Source organism: Bidens hawaiensis, unplaced genomic scaffold, assembly GCF_021521415.1.
Source record: "Bidens hawaiensis isolate Kalapana, Puna unplaced genomic scaffold, B.hawaiensis_p1.1 tig00030951_1, whole genome shotgun sequence".
Lineage (NCBI taxonomy): Eukaryota > Viridiplantae > Streptophyta > Magnoliopsida > Asterales > Asteraceae > Bidens > Bidens hawaiensis.
The window spans coordinates 254642-263781 of NW_027495187.1; the positions used below are offsets into that span (position 1 = coordinate 254642).

The window sequence follows — 9140 nt, forward strand, 5'->3', positions numbered from 1 at the left end:
TGTAATTTTTTTTATCAAAAATAAGTTTGAAGTGAGATATAATGATCATGTAAACAAACTTGTACTATTCTAAAAACTTGAAGCAAACAAATAAAACTAAAAAATTGACGGGATATGAAAATTTTAAAGAGGTAAAAATAATTGTAAGCTTATATTTATGTGTTTTGTCTATATATTTATATATTTGTTCATATATATAATTATACATAAAATAAATCAAAAATATTTGAGCCGAATCGAACCGAGCAGACATTTGCTCGTTGCTTGGCTTGTTTACAAACCGAACCGAGCAGAGCGGCTCGTTTAAAATTGAGCGAACATTTTTCGAGCAATTTCCGAACGAATGGTGAGCGGTTTGGACGACCCTATATCCCTATAGTGAATTGTGGGCCGTATAACCATCCATAGAATGGGCTTTCAGTTTTATCACTAGTCTTAATATGACAGGCCCAAAGCCCATGTTGAAAGCCATCTTGTTGTATGGCCAGTAAGTATAATCCCATCACCGCTTATCCAAACTCTGTCAAATGCTCTGAGAGTCTGAGCTCACAATCATATACTTCCTTTTTACAAACTACTTAAAAAAACAAGACGTTGTCTATGTCTATTCACCAAGGAATCAAACCTTTGTCTTCTCAAAATCCCAACGTTGTTGGATTCTTGAAAACCCCTTGTGTTTTCAAGACTCATCATCACTCTGTGTCCTTGTGCAACAAGTCCACACGGTTTCACAAACTCTCTGTTTCTGTTTCATCAACTGTTGAAGAAGCCATTGTTGAAGACACTCTTTTGCCACCTGTACCAGATCAAGAAGAAGATGAGGTACACACTTTCTCTCTCTCTCTCTCCACACACACACACACAAGTATATATGTATTACACTATTATAGATACAGACACACACACACTACATTCTTTGAATTAAGGAATTATCATGTATTTTAATTTTTAAATTATGAAATTGATGAATTTAGCCATTTAGGAGAGTGGATATTTGACTTCATACGAACCCAACATGAAATTTGCGGGTTCGGGGTTTAGTTTTAACCAGGCCCGGCTCCGAGAAAGCAAAAAAAAAAATTGGGCCGAAGTCGAAATTTTTTTTGGACCTTAATTAAAAAGAAGTATTTTGTTGGTTTAAACAATTAAATATTTATATATGTTTACCTGGTTATAATTTTGGTTGTGTAAAATTTTTTTTGTATAAAAAGAGATTAAACATTTTTCAAATGAGACTTAAACTCATAACCTTTTGGTCGAGAGTAATACCCCATTGCCACTACACCAAGCTAGTGGTCATGTAATTAGGTTTAAACATTAAATATACATATTGTTTTTAATAAAAATAAATATAATTTTTTTTGAAAAAAATTTTTTTCGGGCCTAACGGGGTGTCGGGCCTGTGGCCGTCGACCACCCCGCCACCCCTTTGGGCCGGCCCTGCTTTTAACGGGTTCGGGTTCGTTTTAGCTCAAACTCGAACCAAGTTTATCTCCTTAGGATCGCCGAGCCTTGTGTTTTTCCAAGTTTTTCCTCTTTTGGACTTCTATGTAATGAATTAAGTTAAACACCTCACAGCCGAGCTTGAGCCATTCGAGCTTAGGCTCGTTTAAGGTTTTACCCAAAATATATAAAAAAATATATAAAATAAACGAGTCCGACCTTAGAAAAGCAACTCATGAGCTGAATTTGAGTTGTAGAAAAAGATCTCGAGCCCTCGTAAGTCAAAACGAGGCGTGGTCGAGCCTGATTGAGCTCAGGCTCAACCTGGCTTGTTTATACACCCCTAAGCTAGACGAATCATATTCAATTGGGCCTGGCGGGTTCACATTTTTATCTATAATCCATTTAACCCGTTTTTCTAACTGTTTTTGAGTCTTAGATTAAACTGATTCATTGTTTATGTAAAAAAAGTATAAAGATATAAGAAATGAGAATCCATTTTTTTGTAGTTCTTCAATTGCAATTATTTTATATAAACTTGTACCTTTTTTGTAAATGTCAACTTTTAGAGTATTTATATAAATAAAAATGAACTAAAATAAAAACTTCCGGTTAAACACGTCACGTTTGTGTCACCTGGTAAATACACGTCATGTTCAGGTTCACGTGTCTGACACGATTCTGTTCATGTTCGAGTTCGTATCAAATGTTCGTATTCATGTTGGGTTCGTCTCGCCAACTTACAAACGCGACACAAATAACGCCTAAATTGACAACGCTTAAAATGTGACAATATTAGGGAAACAAGGTGCAAAAGCCAAGAGTAGTATTAAAGTTCATATGGATGGAAAAGAACATAGGGCTTGGTCTTGATCAAGAGATACCAGGACATGGAAGCATCCCTTTGAGTCCTTACTTCTTTTGGCCTAGGAAAGATGCTTGGGAAGAACTCAAAACCACTTTGGAAAGCAAACCTTGGATCTCTCAAAAAAAGATGATCATCCTCCTTAATCAAGCCACTGATATCATTAACCTTTGGCAACAAAGTGGTGGCAATTTGACTTCTTAAACATGTTGTAATCTTAAACAGAAGGTTCAGTTGCTTGGTTACTTGTTTTTTATTTGTTAAATGTAGTTTGATTTGCAAAAGTGATTCAAAACCTCAAAATTTTGTTTATGGTTCATTGTTTCCTCATCAAACAAATATTGTTTTGTCAACTTATTTCTTTCAACAGGTATTAAGGTGCTGTTTTTTTTTTCAAGAGAAAATATATGCAGTCTGCGGATCATATCTACAGACATCTGCAGAAGAAGAGGTGGACCAAATCTCCGTGGTTTGCAAGAAGAAGACTGTATGTTTTTTAACGCCTATAGATTTCTAACATAAACTAGTGGTGGTATACGAACTGTGGTAGTGAATGGTGGTGGTGCTGGATGGTGATAGTGGCAGTGGTGGGTGGTGGTGGACAGTGGTGGTGGTGGGTGTGAATGATGGTGGTGGCAGACGGTGGGTGGTGGTGGCGGTAGACATTGTGCGTTGGTAAGGTGTAGTGTTACCTTAGAAGATTTCAGAAGTGTATGGGCAAAGTTTGCATCAAGAAAAGCCTGCGCAAACGTTTTTTAATGAAACGTCTTCGAGAAAACAAACAATCTGCAGATGTCAATTTTTACGCGTGATCCATGCAACGCAGACAAAATAGACTGCGAAGACCTTTTTCAGAAAAAAACAAACAACACATAAGTTCAATGGTAGTTATGTATATGGTGACTCACTCGGGTATTAAAAAACGTTATACTAACGCTACTCTAGTAGCCTAGTTCTAAAATAACATTTCACGTCAGCAAATATCAATTTTATTTTGTTTTTGTCCATTACAAGTTTACAACATAATAATTACTCTATATTAATAAAGAAAATATATTTTCTTTAATATATCAATTAAATGAATATAAGTATAATAAAATGATACCTTGTCTTTTTAGTTTATAGTTTTTCAACAAATTTGTAATATTATCAAAATTAAATTTTTATACCCTGTAACATATAATAATCCATAAACCATCCCAACAATATAACCAATGACACTCCAAACTTTTACATTAATTGCTACAAGAAACCTTACTCACATAACGACAGTAGATTTACATCTAATTTCCACTTGGTTACGCACACGTGGATTGTTACTCGTGAAATGAGAAACGTACCTTGATAGCAGTATTATATGAAAATCAATAAGAAGTTATATGTAAATACATGATTTTCATGTAATCGACATTATCTATGATAACGAAATTAAAAGCTAAAAGTTTTATTAGTAAAACTAGTTTTTTACCCGGCGCAAAAGCTGGCAAATTGTCATTGACGCGCAACATCGATCATGCATTTATGCATGCTTCCTGCTTGTAAGTTTAATGTATATGTTATGATGTTACCTTTTTATCTTTCGTAAGAAGTTCAGTCATAGTATAATATAATTCAACGTTCTTATGGAAAGAATTGGCCACGAACCCATTCGAATCATATTGCCAAATATTCTCTCGATCTCTCCTTTATAAGAATCGATATAGATAGCACCGCTATAATACCACTTATGGGCATTCAAGAAACAAAAAAGTATATTGGTTTTTATTAGTCCCAACTATTTACTTTTGGTAGCTGCCGGTCCCAACTAACGTATTGGCTGGTGACGGTCCCAACTTTTAATGTGTTTGTTTCCAACGGTCCGCGACTAACAGAATCCTAACGTCGCTAGTTGGAGGTCGCCGGAAAAACGTTTTTGGCTGAAAAAGCACATTTTTTTTCCGAAAACACCACCTGAACACCGCCATCACCACCAATTGACTTACCACCAACCAACCACCACCACTTGAGCACCACCAACCGATTCCGACGATGGTTCTAGGGTTCCGGAGACCTCAATAATTGAGGCTTTTACTAGACTAATATTCCTAAAGGTCCGATACAAAATTACACAAATGTTTGGGACAAAAATGTTGAGTTTTCTGGAAAAAATGTGACTTTTTCGACCAAAAACGTTTTTTTCGGTGATTTACAACTAATGTCGTTAGGATTCTATAAGCCGCGGACAATTGGGAACACATACGTTAAAAGTTGGGACCGTCATGAGCCAATTCATTAGTTGGGACCGGTGGTGACCAAAAGATAATAGTTAGTATTAATAAAAACCAATATACCAAAAAAAAAAGTAGCTTGAAAGATTTAAGAGAAGTAGCTGGGACAATTTTCTCTGATAAGATTTCTCAAAACAAGCAATCCTACTTATGATTACAAACTGAAACAGAAACTCTATTTTCTTTTACAACAACAAACATTCACAAACCACCACATCATCACCTATCTTTACAATTAGTTTATATTTAATTAGATTACTTTTAAAAAGTTTAGTTTTTATGTTTTGCATATATTTAAATGATACACTAAATTAATATTTAAAAAATAACTTAAAAAAACATTAAAACTTATAAATTTAAAAATAAAGCATTTAAGAAAATAAGAAATTTAGTTTTTGATGTATGTTATGTGTGTTTTAAAATTTATAGAACTAATTATATATTTTTAATTCTTTTAACATCTACTCATTAGTTAAAGAAAAAGTGCAAAAAGAAATAAACAATACATTATTAAAGTCTAGGGTCAATTTGCCAAACGTATATAACAATAAGGATGAATAATGCAAATTAATTAAACAAAAAGTGCAAAAAAGAAATTTGAAAAAATACAGCGTTGATATGAACCTAATTCTATTCCACAGAGCCGCCAACCATTGTGTTGAGTCTCACTTGTTCTTGAATAATCCATATTCATCTTTCAATCTAAAAATTAACAATAAGCCTTTAATTTCTTAACCTTTTGTGTTCAAGATTATATCCTTTTCAGTATGACGGCGGCAGCCAATGGTTGTCTAGTCCGTCCATGATACACCCATGGGTATTGGAAATGCCGTCACATAAATTCCCATGGTTGGAAGTGCTAGCGGTTATGATGGTGGTAATTCTGATGGCAGACACCGAAGACAATGCAATGGCCATGAAGGCGAGTGCAAATAGTGCAAGTTTTGCCATTGTTGTTGTAATATTTTGTGGTGGTTGATAGTTGATTTATACTACAAGAAGTGATTTGCATGGGAAGCATGTGGAGAGTTTTAGAAACACGTGTGATGAAGAATGAAACAAGTGGATTAATATATATGTTACTATTTTGTTTTGTTTATAGTACAAGTAGTGTATTTGCATGGAAAACACGTGGAGAGGAAGCAGTTGAGACTTAAACATATGCATGCAATTTTTGTTAAGGTATATGCATGCAGTTTTGATGTTGTAGTACAAGTGCTTTGCATGGAGGGACATGGAGAAGATATTGTTGTAGGTTGATGGTTTATTAGATAGTGAGAAAAGTGACTGACTTATTTTGTTCTAACAATTAACTGTGGTTGATGGTTGCTAACGGTGAAATTTGAGCACCAACAACGCTGAACTCCAGGATCTGCCACTTCAGATTTTTAACTATTCTCTAAAAACTGTCACTTTCTTTAACACACCAAACCTCTACAACCCCATTAAAAACATTAAAACAATATATGTAACGTGTGTGTACGTGAGGGGAGAAAGAGGGCGGCCCCATCATTGTGTCCGCCTAAACATGCACGTGCAACAATAAACCCCCACCGCCGGACCTGTCCTCCACAACGTGTCCCATCCTTCGTCTCCTCATCCCTGTTATGCCGCCTAGGGCCAGATGACACCCACAAACATAGCGGTTGTGGGTGCCCTTAGGTAGTTGCTCTATAGTACAAGAAGTGGATTTGGATATGTACTAGTGTTCTTTTAGCATACAAGTATCTTGGTGGGTGGACAATAGGGATGAGATCAAGACCAATCGGTACTAATACCGATTTTTCTCATTCCTAGTGGACAACATACCTACTCATCTTAATTATCCGTTCGGTTATGTTAATTTGGATAATAATTATGTTATCTAAAGTTATATATTATCTTATATGAGTTTCATTTAAATTGTGGTGATTAAATTATTAATGATTTGCATATGGGGAGCAGGTGGAGCGTATTGATGTAAGTTGATGGTTGCTCGTGACACAAAAGAATGAACTAAGTGCATGCATTAATATATGTGCCCTTTTGTCTTAGCATGCATCTTGTTGCAGGTTCTTAACATACTCATTTTAATTATATTTTTACATAAATTCATTTGTATAATTATGCTTATTAAAATTATAGGCATGCTATTAAAATTATATTTTTACATTTCATTAAATTGTATGTGCACGCGCATTAGGTAAATGAAGTTGCGTTAAGAAAACTTGGACAATTCATGAAATGTTTTTGCTGAACTAATACAGACGGTATGTTTCTTGCTATCTTTTTTATATGGTTATCTCTTATCATTTATAAATGCTTTTTTTAGTAATAACAAATTTGAATAAGCTTATTGATAAAAAAAATGACATTTTATTGGGTAAATTGTAGGTTATGAGAAGCTCTTGTGTTGAGGATTTTTAGGAGACACTGAAAAAACTTTAAAAAGTAAGAATAGCTATCAAAGAGAGCACAACTTAATTCATTAACAGGTTACAAATACAAATGGAAGTTAAAGTGAGCTCTTAAAGTTGACCCCACATAACTATGAATTAGAGATGCATTTTTTGTACCAAATTTCCTTGCCTTGTAAGAATACATTTAGGAGATTTTGCAACTGTTTGTATCATATTAGTTGATGCATAATGAGTGCGCAACATCTATGTAAATATGAATCCTTTTAATTAAACACTTTACACATTTTAGCTCTTTTTAAAAAAATACTATTTGATTAGAACACAATGAAAAAAAAGGGGGTTAGGATACCTGAACGTTGGCGGGTTAAGCATGATATAAAATCAAATTTTAAAGTAATCACTAGATCCATTAGAGCTCATTTACGAAGATCTATTAACCAACATACACTAACCCAAACAACTCTATACAAACATAAACAAAAAAAATTAGAAATTTTTTTTTCCAGGTAAATGCATAACTTATTACCTTTAATTTTAACACTTATATATACTCACAATCATTTAAAAATAAAAACCTGAAAGTAACCCGCGGGCTAAAAACTAGTTAGTAATTACTTATATGAATCATTTTCGTTCATTGATAACATTGCTAATACACCATTTATTCATATAACCTTGTTTTGGCATAGCTAATAAACTTTTGAGGGGCTTTGATATTATTTTACTATAATATAAAAAAGACCTTTGGTGCCGCACTTGACGGCACCGTACTTTTGATAGATTTTATTTTTTAGTTTGGTTACCATAATAAACGTAATTCAAACTTATCAAACGTCATTTTTTTTCCAGTTCTGGTCACATAATACACCTGAAAAAACCAACCGAGTTAACGCAAACTCGCGACGTTATTTAAAGCCAATGACCAACAATGCTTGGGTTTTACCAATGCTCAAGTTTACCGACAACCCCCCCCCCCCCCCCCCCAACACACACACACACAAAATTGGTCGTTGGTTCGCCTCAATTTTTATATTTTTTCGTTTTTTAGATTAGGTACCGTAATTTACGTAATCAAAACCGACCGAATTCGTGTCAAGTTAACGCCTCAATGCTCGGGACCATAACGCTTGTGTTTTACCACTGCCGGGTTTGCCAACCAAATATACATCGCCTTAAATATTTTGTTTCTTCAATGTTAATTTAACAAATTAATTTTTGGGTTTTAACGCTCAAATTTTACCAGTGATGTCTATATCGTAACGAATGCAACCGATATCGAATTCGTATCAACTCATCGTCGTAACACGCTCGGGTCTTACCAACGCCCGTGTTTCAACGCTGGGATTTTACTAGCTGCCCGGGTAGAAAAACTAGTTTGCAATAATAATTGTACAATACGCTGATACGGCGTCATATAACTGAAACGGTTTTGTTTCCTTCGGAGCCCATACCCGGATCCATCACGCTTTCTTTCACAGTACACTTCCATTTAATATTTTAATCAATCAAAGCATCCATTAAACTTTTTCCCGCGCTAATAAGTCAAAACCCTAACAATGGCTCCGAAATCCGATAGCTCCGAAGGTTAATTATCAATTTATCATCTCATATCTTTCAATTCCAACTCATTTCATTAATAATAAGTTTATAATAATCTGTTCGCCGTTGTGTAATTTGCAGGAATCGTGCTTAACTTCGTCAACGAGGTGGTTATTACTTATTACTTATATAAACACTGTTATGAAGGTTTTATATGTTTAATTTTATCGTAAATGTTTAGGTTTTCGTATCGTCTGCGTTAGATCTTCGATTTGAGGTGGAAGTGATTAGTAATGTGAATTTGTGATGATATCTGTCGAAGCACGAAATGAATCTGACCTGATCCATGACGATGTTTCCACGGATTTTCGAGATGAACGAACCACGTCTTGATCTCCTTCTTCAGCTGCTTGAGACCTGCAATGGTTTTTCGGGGGTGTGGAGGTGACTGCTAAGAAATCCTGAGGATCTCTTGTTTACAGACACAAAAAGTGGTGGTGGCTCTTATTGAGCATGACCCCTAATAAGGAGGTGGAGACCTCCTTATATAGAGAGTCTCATGGCCACCATCATGGTACCCTAATGGGCCTAGTCCAGTTAGGGTTACCTCCACAAAACCCCCTCAGC

General features: G+C 35.0%; 1 pseudogene across 1 annotated transcript; it reads left to right on the forward strand.

Moving 5' to 3' along the window:
* The first annotated feature begins 582 nt into the window (after positions 1–582).
* Positions 583–2643, forward strand: LOC143581456 (small ribosomal subunit protein cS23z pseudogene; annotated as a pseudogene). Its single transcript, XR_013143823.1, has 2 exons — positions 583–822; positions 2243–2643. The product of XR_013143823.1 is annotated as a small ribosomal subunit protein cS23z pseudogene (transcript).
* Positions 2644–9140: the final 6497 nt, after the last annotated feature.